The 16,982-nt window shown below is 35.7% G+C and overlaps 1 protein-coding gene across 1 annotated transcript in view; it reads right to left on the bottom strand.

Moving 5' to 3' along the window:
• The window catches only part of Cpa6 (carboxypeptidase A6), a 330,677-nt gene that overhangs the window by 126,141 nt on the left and 187,554 nt on the right, over positions 1 to 16,982 (bottom strand). The window lies entirely within an intron of this gene.

The raw sequence follows: 16,982 nt of genomic DNA, 5'->3' as shown, positions 1-16,982 counted from the left end.
GGTTTCCATCCCCAGCAAAATTAAAAACAAACAAATTATCCCCCAATTAGATCAGAACTTGAGCAGTTCTGGTGGCACGAAGTCTTCAGAGGTGCTCTTTGATCAATAGTACTACAAGAGGCAGTAATATCAGAACCCACTCAGCAAACAGTCTTGTTATCCCAAAGACTTGTGTGGTTGTTCTTGAGTTAAAGGAAGGAGCCTTACCACCTACTGCCATGTTGCAGAAATGAATAAAATTCTTGAAGTTAAGCAGAAAAAAAAAAAAAAAAGAAAAAGAAAACAGACTGAAAGTATGAGTAAGGACTCTGCATCAAGCCCACTCTTATAAATAGCCTAACATCCCCAGAGAAATGTTTACTGGAGAAACCAAAATGGAGGTATTTAAAAGTGGTAACACAGGTCATGGAAGAGATTGGTGTAGTGTAGGATGGAAAACAAATAGTTCAAGTGAAAATGCACAAACCTATTAGCTGTTCTGCTCACCCAAGGAATGGATGCTAAAAGCCAGGGAGAAACACTTCAAGCAGATTGAAGAAACCACACCATCCCAAAGAAAAAAATGTCTTGATAGTGACATTTGGGGGACCCAATGAAAAAATCGTATTGCTGCAAGTTGTTAAAGGCTTAGTCCCCAGCTTGGCAACATTGTGAGGTGGAAGAAATGTTAAGTGGGGCCTGGGGAGAAGTCTTCTGGTCACTGGTGACATGTCCTTGAAGATGAATTTGGGACTTAGGTCCCTTCCTCTCTTTTGTTCCCAGCCATGAGGTGAATGGGCTTCCTCTGCCATGTGTTTCTTTATGCCATGAGCTTCCTATCATGAGGTGCTTCACCACAGCCCCAAACTGATGGGGTCACAATTCATCATGGAGTTTTAAATACATTTAAAATAGAAAAATTGTTAGCAAGTTTGTTGAAGAGCAAAGGAATGAAGATTTAAATGACCCATATTAGCAATGAGAAAGTGACAGAAAACTCAGATTCATCATGTTAAAAAAAAAGGAGAATATTATAAATGTTAAGCCAACTCATTTAAAAAACAAATTATTGCCCAGGAAAACATAATTTATCAAAATATAACACAAAGTTGGCTGTCATTACATTAATAATTTGTTGTCCCCCTTTTAATAACTGATGGTTGCCAAATAGGTATATAAAACTTATCTTTTATTTTTACATTTTCCTAAATTTTATGAGAGGAGAAAGATGATTGTTGATAGGAATGGATTTAATAGCTAGATTTTTTATTTGTAATTGGAAGAGCTAGCCTTCATGAGTGCTCTTTTTAACTAAACAATAATTTATTCTAGGCTCAATAGGAATTGAGCTTAATTTAGGAAGATTTCCTTTGGAAGTTAATAAAATGGTCCATTTGTTTTTCTTGTTTCTAGTTCAACTAGAATAAAAAAAATCAGTCATGGAACTTAGCACATCCGGCATGGAGCAGTTCGTAAGAGAAACTATTTGTTTTTTCAATATCACTTCTATCTTTATATCTGGGAGTTGGATAATCATTCGCTTGGGACAAGAAAATGGCTATAGCAATAAGGCAGGAAAAGCACACTTAAAATGCAACTGCAGTTATTTCAGATGGAAGATATCTGTTAATTTTTGAAAAGAGTATAAAGATTTCTAGCTGGGCATGGTGGCCTATGTCTGTAGTCTCAACTACCTGGGAGGCTGAAGTGGGAGAATTGCTTGAGACTAGGAGTTTGAGGCCAGGTTGGGCAACACTGAGAGACCTATCTCAAAAAAAGAAAAAAAAAATGGATATTTGAACTAGGGGTATAATCGATAGAGCACTTGGGTAGCCTTGCATGAGGTCCTGGTTTTAATTCCTAGCATTCAGAAAAAAATTTAAAAATTTCCAAGTGTTCAGTTGCTTTTTTCCCCTCCCCATCTTTATGGTTAAGATTTTTAAATAAACAAGAACATTCATTCCTGAAGCTATAGTTTGATTTACATGACTCTACCTCCTGGATAGTATTAGAAAGTTAAAAATGAAGAACTAATGAATGAATGAATGAATTCTTAAGAAAATCCAGGCACTGTAGTCTGAATGTTAGCAGTCCTATCATCTCTCAGGATGCTATGGTGTCCATACAGGGTAGCCTTTACTTTTTTACTTATACCTACTCTGATTGTAGAACTGAGTTCATTTCACATGCATTAATGAGCAATGCAGACCTCACAGAATATTTTATAAGAGATAAAGTAGGGAAGTCATGTTGTGTTCTTCATGGCAAACAACTGAAATCTCTTTCAATATTTTTCTTCTCCCAAGTCCCTCTTTCTGCTCTCCAACCCCTCAGATTCTCCCAGAGAACCTTAACTACCTCACTCTCTTACCAAGCAGAGTGCTTTCCCTCTTCCACTGAAGGTTTAAAGATATCCAGAACTTATTCATCTGTACCCATCTAATAACAACTTCCTCTTGTTACTTTACTAATATGTAAAATTTCTGATCATTTGTCAATATTAAGATTTGTAAGTATTCTGTTTATAAGTTGCACAGGTTTCAGTGGAGTAACAAGGCCTGAAGGGTCTTCTGTCTTAACTTCATCAAGGTCTTTTTCCAATTGAGTGGGTCTCCTCTTGTGTAGGGCAGGTCACAATAGGACAATGAAGTGATTTGATAAAAGATGCCAACAGGTCAAGCTGAAATAGTTCTTGAATGATAAAGAATTCTAAAGTTTCTTTGGGTAAAGACGGCTACGTGAGCCAGAAGACAACAGAGCATGCTCTCTGGGGGAAGCATAGGATTTCTAGATTCTCTAACAATCACTTTGGAGTATAAAGCTGCCAATGACATCATAGGCATGGAATGAAGTTCCTGCAAGGTTCGAGGAGTTTGAGCTGGGATATTCTTCAAGGATCGTCTGGTTTGGGGTGAGAAGTATTAAAAAATGGTTAAGGAGTATGTCATGGGGCATTGCCAATCACAACACATGCTGGTCATGGCCTGGAAGAGTGTCCTGGAAGTCCCTTATGGTTTTAGCTTTTAGCTCTTGGTGGGAGAGCACAGAGAGGGAAGTTAGGCCACAGAGACAATATTTAATAATTATCTAGTAAGGAAGTTCATCAAACTGCTCAGGCCATGAGGTTTATGAAGGTTTAGATATATACATAGTCCTCCTGCATCTTCCAACTGTTCTAGAGATCGTGGTATGAACATATCTATACTCAAGATGCAAGTAACCTGCACTTCTCTGAATGTCCTCTCAAAGAATATGTGTGCACTGCAGGTCAATGTCTCAAGTATGACATCCTCTAGCAGCTTCAGGTAGCATTTGTCTAAGTCTAGTCTTGCAATGTCTTACCCCTATTCAGGGACTGCCACAAGGATGTAGCAGATATTAAGAAGTACATGCTTTGAAAAATATGCTGTGAGACAACCATTTTCTATTATATCCATTTGTATTATCTGGTAAGAAAACTTTATATTGCTGCTTCACATACATTAGGGAGCATCAGACTAATGTGGGCATATTGACAAAATGAAGATGTATGGGACCAAACTGTTCTGGGTTGGGCCCAAGGAAATCTGTCTCTTTAACCAGCTCACTAGGCAATTCCGGGGTCATTGGTCATTGACTTGAGACTGCCGTTGGTCTAAACACCATGATTTTTGCAAGTTCTCTACATTTAATGGCTGCTCTTTTCAAGTAATCACATTGAAAAATCAACACGAAATTTAGTTCTGTGGAAGACCCTGAAATTCTCTCTGTTTACTTTATACATCAAGTTGCTCTTTCCCAGCTACACAGTTTCAGTGACTCTTTGAGAAGACTAAATCTTATACCAGCTCTAGAGGAAAGCTCATTTATTTGGATGCAGAGAAGGATCTGCTGAGAGGTGCTGATGCAGGGATAGGAATCCATTAAATTCCTAATTTGTCTGAAATTAAAATTATGCATTATATACATTTTCCAGAAAGTGCTTAAATACAGGTACAATCTGTTCTGGTAGAATGTGTACTTCAGTAATTGAAAATAGCCCTGACATGATTGACAACATAGAGTAATATCAAAATGACCCTGTTTGCTTTGATATGCTTACATGATTTACTCAGAATATCAGTCTCTTGCCTGGTCAAATTACAGCAGCTGAACATAAAACACACAGATACAGTGGAGCACAGCAAGGCACAGAGAACACAGGGTTGTTTGTGATCCTCATTCACCCACATTTTCCCTCTTGGCTCAGCTGGGCCACTGCTCTGTCAAGGAGGTACCCTTTGCTTGGATTTCCCTGATCCTTCTGAATGTTGTTCTTATGGCTACAAAGCTCAGTGGCCTCAACTCCTCTGTTACCCCTTTCATTAAAGCTACTGTTATTGGCAATAATAAATACCTGTACTTCCTGGATTAACTGTCACATTTATTCATTAGAAATCTAATCTCCCTTTTAAACCTTGTTCATATTTTATTAAGATTTGTCATTGTAAGTATTCTGTTTATAAGTTGTACAGGTTTGAGTAGTCTAATCCAATTTTCTCAAGAGCCCTCTTATTTTTAGTGTGTAATATAGAATGAATTCTGGAATGCATATCTGGTAATACAGCAAAGTTGCTTTTATTGGCAGACAAAATAGAAATTGCTATCTATGTGCTCTTTGAAATCATTTATGAACTTGTTTTTCTCTCTGAAAACAGGAATGCTGAAGCATGGACAATTTTTGGCTTTGAATTTGGAATCACAACATTACTTTTCTGCACCACATTAAGGTGTTTGGTTTATGAACCACACTTCTTATGGCTGTAGATATACAACTCTTTAAAATTCAGATTATATGCCTGTCAGTTGGATGTGCTGCTCAATTTCTGTTTGACAAGTATTCAATTAAAGACCTCAGAATCAGACCAGGAATTCTACACAGGAAGAAAGATATAGATTTATTTTGAGAATCTTGAGGTATCTATTAAGGTCCCCAAGATTGCTTATGGCATAATAAATAATGACTGAGAACTTCTTTTTTTGGTACCAGGGATTGAACTCAGGGCCACTCCACCACTAAGCCACATCCCCAGCCCTATTTTGTATTTTAGTTAGAGACAGGGTCTCACTGAATTGCTGAGAACACCTTGCTTTTGCCGAGGCTGGCTTTGAACTCGCAATTCTCCTACCTCATCCTCCCAAGTTGCTGGGATTACAGGCATGCACCGTGCCCAGCAAAGACTGAGAACTTTTTACTTATTATTACCATTTAAACATTAAAAAAGTATGCAGTCCAGAACTTTTTCATCTATACCCATTTAATAACAACTTCCTCTTCTCCCACTTCACTAATATTTAACATTTCTGATCATTTGCCAATTGAGCAGGTGGTGACTGCATGAATATCTAAGATGGCCTTTAGTTTGTGGAATTATAAAAAATTCAGAACCAGGAGAATTGACTTTAACCAGGTCAGAGAGATCTGGGAAAAAAAAAAATTGTAATTCTAAAATTAGGAATTTGGTCAGGATGTACTGTCAGCACAGGGAGGCGTTCTTTGATGGATGTTAAGCTGTCCTGATGACTTTCATGGCAATGGTGGGGCATCCATTGCTTTAATCTGTTGTGTATAGCAGTGTCATGGCCCAGAAAACAGAGCACTCAATTAGGAGTGGGGCACCCTGGCAATGGCTTTCCTATTAAATGGCAATGAATAAGTCATGAAGTCTAATAGGCACTGCAAAGCTCATGCACCAAAAACAGATGTCCCTCATCCTCAAGGAGTTTTACTCTTTCTGAATAATCTTAGTGAATAGTCCTTTAGGGATATTTAGATGACCTTTAGTTTTAGACATCATGCTGCTTTATGCTTTGCTAAATGTCTAATTCGTATAATGTTATCAAGTCACCAAATGTGTTTCGTGTTCTTTGATGTGGATTGCTAGATGTAACTCACTACTCTGTTACGTCTATCTCCTCTACGCCACTTTAACTTCCTTCCAATATCCCCCATCCTTCACCTGGATCCAAGCAGAGTTTATGGTTACTTGTTCGCCTTACCTATTCACCACCTTTCATTTAACAATATAAGTAGGGAGTCTTCTGACTGTCCTCATCCTAAAAACTAACTTATAGATATTTTAGAAGCATTTTCTTTCCTTTCCTTTCCTGTCTCCATCTTTTTTTTCTTTTCTTCTTCTTCTTCCTCTTCCTCCCCTCTCCTCTCCTGTACTTTCTCCTCTTCCTCTTCCACCTCTCCCCCGCCCCAACCCTTCTCCCTTTTGAACCAGGGATTGAACCCAGGAGTGCTTAACCACTGAGCAACATCCCCAATGCTTTTTAAAATTTTCTATTTTGAAGACAGGGTCAACTAAATTGCTTAGAGTCTTGATAAGTTGCTGAGGCTGGTTTAGAACCATTTTCTGATCTAAGTTATTTTAAAACCTGTTTACTTCATATTTTGCCATCAAGACTTGCCTCATACTGAAATCTCACTTTGTTTTTTATAATGAAACAGTGATTTAATGACTTAGAATATAACATTTTTATATAATTATAAAGTACTGGATTATGCACAAGTGACTTTTTCTCAAATGGGTAGTATTAGCTCTTTGAGAAAACTGGATAGTTACATTAGAATTGTGTCTTATCAGAATGATAGCTGCATAATTTAGAAAAACTTCACTTATCTAAAATGCAACTCATTAATTTCTTCATGAAACCCTTGCTCCTCTCATATTTTTTTCTTTGAGAGGTTTGTTATACATATAAGAATGTACCCAAACTACAAGTCTCAAAGCCACCTATAATGCCTCTTCCTGCTCTTTCCAGTGAGTTCCCAGATGGATTCTCTTTTTGAAACGTTCCTTAGATTCATCACTATTTCCTGAATGGACAGCTTCAACATCTCCTTCTTGGTCTGTGTCATTATGCTGCTGACTGATGTCTCTGGTTCCTGTGTCTCCATTCATCAATTTGTTTTCGTCTATGGTTGCTACAGTTCCGTTTAAAAATGCAGACACCTACTGAAAAATCTATAATGTCATCTATTGTATGGAGGATAAAGTCCAGATTCCACCTGAGGCCTCTGGTGATGCACCATTTCAGCATCACCTCCCCCAACTGCACACTCCCACATGGACCCATCTTTCTGCAGAATGGAGTCCTTTGCTAAAAGGTCCTCCTTTTTCCTTACTACCTTCCTTAACATTTTTGATTCTACCTGTCCCCCCTACACACACACCAACTGTGAGGTGGATCTAGGTTTCGAGGGGAACTGAGGCTTATAAAACAGCGGGGTTTATGGGAAGTGAAAAAGTACACAATTATAACTACAAAAGTTGAACCTGGGCATTGGAAAGGGTCCAGGTAAGTAAGGAAGCCTCAAGATTCCACTTGGTTAGTTTTCTGGTAAATCTGCCCCTGAATTATTGCTCAACGATTCATGTTGAACTTTTTTTTTTAAAATTAAGCTTTCTCAGCTTGATAGAGTAACTAGGATAGTATGTGATCAATGAAGATATGTTAAAAAGAATAAAATCCTTTTTTTTTTTGACTTTTTGATAATAGCTCTTGTACCTAGGGTGATATGATATCTCATTATGATTTTGATTTGCATTTTTCTGATAATTTTTTATGTTGACCATTTTTTTCCATGTCCTTGTTGGCCATTTGTCAGTCTTCTTTTAAGAAATGTCTATTCAGATGATTTGCCCACTTTAAAATTAGATTATTTGCTTTTCTGCTATCAAGTTCCCTATATATCCTAAATGTTAATTTTTTGTTGAATGAATAGTTTACAAATATCTTCTACCATTATGAAGGGAGGACATTATGTTAAGTGAGTTAAACCAGGCCAAAAAGGCAAATAACCCATTGTTTTCACTCATTTGGAGGCTAGAAAAGTTATCATAGAAGTAGAGAGTAGAATAGTGGTTCTTGGTAGGAAAGGTAGTGGGAAAGAGAGTCACCAGCATAATGACATAGGCCAAGGAGATGTTGAAGGTGTCCATTCATGAAATAGTGATGAATCTAAGGAACATTTCAAGAAGAGAATCCATCTGGGGACTCAATGGAAAGACAGAGCAGGAAGAGGCATTATAGGTGGCTTTGAGACTTGTAGGAGAAAGGTGGGTACAAGTATACAGTTAGGAGAATTAACTTCTAGTGTTCTATTGTACATTGGCATGACTATTGCTAACAATGATTTATTGTATATTTCAAAATAACTTGAAAAGAGAATTCTGAATGCTCCCAACACATAAAGAGACATTTTTTAGGTGATAGATATGCCAAATGCTTGATTTGATCACTGCACAGCATATATGTCAAAATATTGTACTATGGCCCATAAATATGTACAATTAAATATCAGTTAAATATTTTTAAAGAGGATATAATCAATCCATCTCCAAGGTCAGCTCAAAGGTCACCTTTCCTGTACAGTCTTCCTTAATTTCCCCAGTTATTTGCTATTTCTTCTTCTTCCCATTGTCTTTGCAGATGTATTTTTTAATTTGTTCTTTTTAGTTGTACATGACAGTAGAATGTATTTTGAAATATCATGTACACATGGAGCATAACTTCCCATTGTTGTGGCTGTACATGATGTGGAGTTTCACTGGTTGTGTATTCACATACGAATATAGGAAAGTTATGTCTGATTTCATCCATTTACTGGCAAATGCCATAATTTCATTCTTCTTTAATATTGAGTAATAGTCCATTGTATATATGTACCACATTTTCTTTATCCATTTATCTGTTGAGGGGCACCTAGGTTGGCTTCATAGTTTAGCTATTGTGAATTGGGCTGCTATAAACATTGATGTGGCTGCGTCACTGTAGTATGCTGATTTAAAGTCATCTAGGTGTATGCTGAGGAATTGTCATACTGTTTTCCAGAGTGGCTGGACCAATTTGCAGTCCCACCAGCAATGTATGAGTGTACCCTTTTCCCCACATCCTCGCCAACATTAATTGTACTTGTGTTCTTGATAATTGCCATTCTGATTGGAGTGAGATGAAATCTCAATGTAGTTTTAATATGTACTTCTCTAATTGCTAGTGATACTGAACATTTTTTCATATGTTTGATGACCAATTGTATTTCTTCTTCAATGAAGTATCTGTTCATTTCCTTTGCTCATTTATTGATTGGGTTATTTGTTTTTTTGTTGTTAAGTTTTTTGGGTTCTTTGTATATCTGGAAATTAATGCTCCACCAGAGGTGCATGTGGCAAAGATTTTCTTCCATTCTGTAGGCTCTCTCTTCATGTTCTTGATTGTTTCCTTTGCTGAGCAGAAGCCTTTTAGTTTGAATCCATTCCATTTATTGATTCTTGATTTTACTTCTTGTGCTTTAGGAATATTGTTGTGTTGAGGAATTCCATTCCTAAGCTGACATAATGGAGATTTGGGCCTACTTTTTCTTCTAGTAGGTGCAGGGTCTCTGGTCTAATGCCTATGTTCTTGATTCATTTTGAGTTGAATTTTGTGCAGGATGAGAGACAGGGGTCTAATTTCATTTTATTACATATGGATTTCCCCAGCACTGTTTGTTGAAGAGGCTGTCTTTTCTTCAATGTATGCTTATGGCACTTTTGTCTAGTATGAGATAACTACTTATGTGGGTTTTTCTCTGTCTTCTATTCTGTACCATTGGTCTTCATGTCTGTTTTGGTGCCAATACCAGCTGTTTTTGTTACTATAGCTCTGTAGTATAATTTGAGGTCTGGTATTGTGATGTCTCCTGCTTCACTTTTCTCACTGAAGATTGCTTTGGCTATTCTGGTTCTCTTATTTTTCCAAATAAATTTCATGATTGCTTTTTCTATTTCTGTGAAGAATGTTATCAGAACCTTAATAGAAATTGCATTAAATCTATGTAGCACTTTTGGTAGTATGGCCATTCTGACAATATTAATTCTGCCTATCCAAGAGCATGGGACATCTTTCCATCTTCTAAGGTCTTCTTCAATGTCTTTCTTTAGTGTTCTGTAGTTTTTATTTTAGAGATCTTTCCCCTCTTTTGTTACATTGATTCTCAAATATTTTATTTTTTGAGGCTATTGTGAATGGGATAGTTTTCCTAATTTCTCTTTCAGTTGATTCATCAATGATACATAGGAATGCAATTGGTTTATGGGTGTTAATTTTATGTCCTGATACTGAATTCATTTGTGAGTTTTAGAAGTTAGATACCATAAAAAGCCTACCAATCAAGAAGAGCCCAGAACCAGATGGATTGAATAATTAATACCAATCCTCTTCAAATATTCCATGAAATAGAAAAGGAAGGAACCCTTTCAAACTCATTCTATGAAGCCAATATCACCTTGATACTAAAACCAGACAAAGACACATCAAAGAAAATTTCAGACAATATCCCTGATGAACATAGATACAAAAATCCTTAACAAAATACTGGCAAATTGCATACAAAAACATATTTAAAAAGTGTACCATGATCAAGTGGGGTTCATCCCAGGGATGCAAGGTTGGTTCAATATAGGGAAATCAAAAAATGTGATTCATCACATCAATAGACTTAAAGACAAGTATCACATGATTATCTCAGTAGATGCAGAAAAAGCATTTGACAAAATACAGCACCCGTTCATCCTTAAAACACTAGAAAAACTAGTGAGAATTCACATGAACATTGTAAAACCTATCTATGCTAAACCTAAGGCCAACATCATTCTAAATGGAGAAAAATTGAAACTATTCCCTCTTATTCCAAATATTCCTTTGGAATAAGACAAAGATGCCCTCTTTCACCACTCCTATTCAACATAATCCTGGAAACCCTAACCAGAGAAATTACACACAAGAAAGAAATTAAAGAGATATGAATAGGAAAAGAAGAACTCAAACCATCCCTATTTGCTGTTGATGTGATTCTATATTTAGAAGACTCAAAAGAACTCTACCAAAAAACTTCTGTAGGTACATTTATTATGGTACTTTGAACAGTGCCATTATAATTGTTTGTTTTTGTCTCTTGCAGACCAGTGGGTTCCAAACTTTTGCATAAACCACAATAAGCTTGAAGAACTTGTGAAACCACTGATTCCTAGAAGTTACTCCCAGATTTCCTGATTCTGGGCCTGAGAATTTACATTTTTAACAAACTCCCTGGTGAAGTTGATGCCCAAATTTTATAGGAACTATACCCTATTCATTTTATTCACATTTCTCACACATTGAAACAAATATATTAAAGTGAAAAGTGTAGCTATGTATATTACAAATTTTGAAGTTTCTGTACTTTTAAAATAGTAACAAATTATACAGCCTTTTTACATAGCCTTTAAAAATTGGATACTTTTAAAAAAATTTTTACAGACTGCATTTTGATTCATTGTATACAAATGGGGTACAACTTTGCATGGCTGTATACAGATGTAGATTCATACCATTTGTGTAATCATTCACGTACATAGGGTAATAATGTCTGTCTCAGTCCACTATCTTTCCTTCCCCCAGCCCCTTGCCGTCTCATTTCCCTCTACACAATCCAAAGTTCCTCCATTCTTTTCTTACCCCCCAAACCCAACCCCATTATGTATCATCATCCACTTGTCAGAGAAAACATTTGTCCTTTGGTTTTGGGGAATCGGCTTATTTCACTTAGCATGATATTCTCAAACTCCATCCATTTACCTGCAAATGCCATTTTATTTTTCTTTATGGCTGAATAATATTCCATTGTGTATATATGCCAGAGTTTCTTTATCCATTCATCTATTGAAAGGCATCTAGGTTGGTTCCATAATCTAGCTATTGTGAAGTAAGCTGCTATAAACATTGATGTGCGTTACTGTAGTATGCTGATTTTAAGTCCTTGGGTATAAACCCAGGAGTGGGATAACTGGGTCAAAAGATGGGTCCATAATAATTAATGAAATTAGCAATATTTACTGAATTATTATATTTTGCTTTGCAGATTAATAATATACAGACCTATTTTTATACCACATTTTAAAAGGAAGAAAGTCCACTTTTTAAAATGTGGACTATTTCCTATATTTGATTAAAATCATACCCATAATGAGTTTTTAATATAAGAAAATTGTTCTATATGATATACAAAATATTTAATATTAAACTCCATGTTGTTTAAGACCTACACAATGCTATTGAAACAAATATAATTTTGAAAAAGCAAAGGAAAATAAAAAGAGTAATAAGGAGTGGAGCATCATGTTAAGAAAATTTTATGACTAACAAAAGAAAATTAGTTTAACAAAGGGATTTTTAAAAATTTAGAACAATAAGACTTGTGATTACACAAGCAATGAGATATACGGCATTGGCATATCTATGTTCAGATAATTTCCTGAGGAGTAAAAGGAAGAAAAGAAAGAAAAAAGGAGATAGAGAAATAGATAGATAGATAGATAGATAGATAGATAGATATTGATTGGTTAGAAGAGACTTTGGAAGATTATGGAGCCCAGGCAATCTTACTGTAGAATCATTTATTTTCTGAACTATTTTATTATTGTAGGATTGACAATCAAAGAGCTCTCCATGTTTAAGAAATATAACTAGATGAGTTTGGATATAAGTAAACATTTTTAAAATGATATCAAAAGCATGTGTTAGAAATTTTATCCCCAGTGCAGCAGTGTTGGGAGAGGGGAACTAATGGAAGGTGGGCTCATTAGAGGTCCACCCTCATGAATGTGCTAACGCCAATGATAAAAGAGACCGAGGTTGTACATTCAATCTCCTGCTCTCTTGCCTCCTGCCATGGGATGACACAGCAAGAGGCCCTGACCAGGCATCAGCGCACCTGGATCGCAGACTTCCCAGGCTCCAGAACTCTGAACCAACAAATTTCTGTTCCTTAAACATTATCTAGTCTTTGGTATTTTGTTTTAGCAGCACAAGATGGACTGAGATACATTGTAGATACATAAACCACATTTTTTTAAAATCCATCCACCCACCATCAAACATATAGTTGCTTCCAAGTCTTGCTTATTATAAATAATGCTGCAACAAACATGGGAGTGCAAACACTACTTCAGGATTCTGTTTTCAGTTCTTTTAGATAAATGCTCAGAGATGGAATTGCAGGATCATATGGTAGTTCTATTTTGAAATATTTTTTTGAGGAAGCTCCATACTGTTCATAGTTCTCTACCATTCTACTTTCCCACCAACAGAGTACACAGGTTCCAATTTCCCCATACTCTCGTTAACACTTACATTCTATTTATTTTTAACAATCATGGTAACAGGTGTGGGGTGGTACCTTATTGTGTGGGGTTTTAATTTGTATTTTCCTGATGAATAAAAATGTTGAACATCTTTTCATATACCTAATGGCCATTTGTATATCTTCTTTGGAGAAATGTTTAAGTTCTTTGCCCATTTTGAAATTTCTATTGATTTGTTATTGACTTTTAGAAGTTCCCCATGTATTTTGGATGTTAACCCTTTATTGATATCTGGTTTGCAAATGTTTTCTCTCATTCCATATAGTGTCTTTTCACTCTGTTGATTATTCCCTTTGCTGTGCAGAAGCTTTTCAGTTTGATGTAGTTCTGCTTGTGTATGCAGAATTATTTTTAAAAATAAACTTAATTTGGAGATAATTATATCCATAGGAAATTGAAAAATAGAAAAGAGGTCCACATGCAGCCTCACTAGCTTCCTCCAGGGATAACATCGTGCATGATAGTATAATATCACAACCAAGATAGTTCATATTTCACCATCTTTACATATATATTTCTGTGTGTGTGTATATATATATATATATATATATATATATATATATATATGTATATTCTATGCAATTTTATCACATGTGTATATTTGTGTAACCACAACCACAATTAGGATATAGAGATGCTCCTTGGTTTACAATGTGTTACATCCAATAAATCCATTGTAAATTGAAAATATTCTAAGTCCAAAATGTATTTAATATACCCAACCTACTACACATAATAGTTTAGCCAGGCCTGAAGGATATGGACAATAGACCCCAGGGAACTTCCCTTACTGTTCCCCTACCTGCCCTCCTGCCTTGCCCTAAATGAGCCCACTACCAAAACTCCTCCCATGACCTGGCCCCTGCTAAACCCAATAAAACCCAGACCTTCCTGGTGACCTGCTACCATTTTCCCCTCAAATATGTGCCCCTCCAGTGCTGAATAAGGCATCACAGATCTGTTGAGTTCTGCCTCCATTTTCTTTTTCTTTTTGTATTCTCTTCCATGTACTTCCATGTACCTTAAAGTGCTCAGAACAGTTATATTAGCACTTACGTTAGGGCAAAATAAACTAACACAAAGTCACTTTATAATGGAGTGTTGAATATCTCATGTAATCTATTGAGTACCTGTATTTAGAACACTGCGGAGCATCAGTAGTTCACTCTTGGGATGGAGTGGCTGGCTGGTGGCTCATTACCACTGCCCAGCATCTTGGGAGAACATCACACCACTACTGCTAGGCTGGGAAGAGATCAAAATTTAAAATTCAAAATATGGTTTCCATGAATTGCCTATGGCGCTCACACCATCATAAAGTAAAAAAAACCCATTAAGTCAAAGTGTCTAGGTCAGAGACTGTCTGTAAAAGTGTCCCGTCACCTCAGCATTCTAACATGCTGTGCTTTATGGCCATACATTGAAACCACTGATTTGTTCTGTCTCTTAATTTTATCTCAAGAATGGTCTGCAAATGGAATTAGAGAGCCTGTAACCTTCTGAGACTGGCTTTTTTCATGCAGCAAAATTCCCTTGTTATATATCAAATAGTCATGTAGATCGACGGTTTGTTTCTTTTTATTGCTGTGTAACATTCGTGGTATGTATTTATCACACTTGTTTAATCAATCAGTTGTTGAACATTTGGATCATTTCCAGTCTTTGGATATTATGACTATTAATGTACAAGCTTTTGTGTAGCTTAAGTTTTCATTTCTCTGGGATAAATGCACAAGAGTACTGGTAAATATGGTAAGTTCACATTTAGACTTATAAGAAACTGCCAAACTATTTTCTTGGGTGGCTGTATTGTTTTATATGCCCAATCACCAGTAATGTATATGTAATTTTTCTCTGCATAATTGCCAGAATTTGGTGTTAACCTTTATTCTTAATTTTAGGCATTTTGCTAGGTAAGAAGCAATATCTCATTATCATTTTAATTTATATTTCCCTCATGAATGATGATGGTGAACATTTTTTCATGAATTTATGTTGTATGTATGTCCTATTCAATGAAATAAATGTCCATGTTAAATTGCAGAATTTTTAAAAACATAAATCCCATTAAATTTATGAAAGCACACTTTTTTTTTTTTTTTGGAAAGGAAATGTATCCTCAACCGTTTGGGACAATTATCCTTTCAGAGACAGAGAAGCCATTCAGACTTGCTCTAAATTATGGCCATGCAGGAAATATGAACTACTTGCAAAGTTCCAGATGGCCTTTACCTGAGAATAATCTATAGTCTCATGTGTGGCATACAGCTGAACACACAGCAAACAATTTGTTTAATTAAAAACATTAGAAAAGAGTGGGCACATTTGAATATTCTTTTAGTGTGTAAGGAATTGCTTTCATGTAAATTCTCATACCAGTGGGATCATATTCAAGCCTATAATGATTGCAACTGATGAAATGGTCCATGAAGAATTCAAGTTGGCATTTGTGGGCATCTGATGTAATAAGAGGATTGTTTCTTTAAAACCAGATTGTCTTTTATCGCTCCCTTTCATTGACATATTTTATCCACAAATATAAGCATACCATTTAAGACAAAAATCCCTTTGAGTCCCCTTTTTTCCAAATCCTTTCCAATTAAACAAATATGATCATGCAGTTTCTAATGAAATGTTTTTTTCTTGTAGCTATTAAAACAATCATGTTTACAAGTAAAGAATTGGAGAAACAAGGCAGCATATGCATATAAACAAATTGAAATTGATAAATGGAATTGCAGCAGTAGCTGGTTACTTCCAAAAGCTTGGGCAAGTGTTGGTCATAATGTGGTGACTGTCACTTCACATACAGAGTGACATTTGCTTAGTAGAAACTTACCTGTGGCTTATGGGCCTCAGGTGTCATGAGGGCGGAAAGATAAATATCCTCATGATTTATCAAACTGTCTTGCTCACCATAGGGACTTAATTTATATTAATTGGGCTTAACACAAATTAATACAAAACATATTAATACTTTCAGTAATTAAAAAAAGAGTTAAAAGAACAACAAAATCTCTGAAGAGAAAGGCCTGTTTCTTAATAATATGGTAGGCTAATGGATAATGGCAATCAACTCAGTTAAAATGATGAGCTCCATTTGTAGAGTTATGTTTTTACTTGAATAAGTAAATAAAAAAGATGACAATAAGCTGATTTTTAAACTATATAATTTATGAGGTTGTAAAGCTGCAAAATGATAAGCTCATATTCATGTCATCTCTACAGAAAATGTTGGAATCAATATTACAAACAACCCTTGGAAGTTAACCTTTTAATCATTTATCTCCTATATGTTATTAAACTTAATATACTGTGACGTTGATACACTCTTGATTTTACCACTAGGTATGAATTGAGGATTTTCACACCTGGTTGCCAGTGACTAAGCCACTATCAATTGTGAAATGCATTCCAATTTCATAGATGTTAAAATATGAAAAACGTACATCTTAAATTGATTAAGTATGGTATTATAAGAAGCATTTGTTGAGCATCTATTCCATGCCAGTCACTTGCTAACTTCTCAAGATACATAAATGAACAAGATACAGACCACATACTCAATAAATTTATAGGCTAGTAGGAGAAGAACGTCCAATTTCATGGATAAAGAGCAATAATCTTAAATTCTCAAGCTAATTTTCTTTTTACTTGATACATAATTTTCAGTTTGTTTTTGTTACCCTACTGGTCACATCATTGTATAAAGGGGGAGTGCTCATACCATGGGTAAAACTGACAGTAGTTTTATGAGTTTAGAGGGAATGACCTGTACCAATCCTTATTTCTCAAATGCTTATAATATCAATT

Source organism: Sciurus carolinensis, chromosome 1, assembly GCF_902686445.1.
Source record: "Sciurus carolinensis chromosome 1, mSciCar1.2, whole genome shotgun sequence".
Taxonomy (NCBI): domain Eukaryota; kingdom Metazoa; phylum Chordata; class Mammalia; order Rodentia; family Sciuridae; genus Sciurus; species Sciurus carolinensis.
This window is presented reverse-complemented; position numbering and strand designations above follow the sequence as displayed.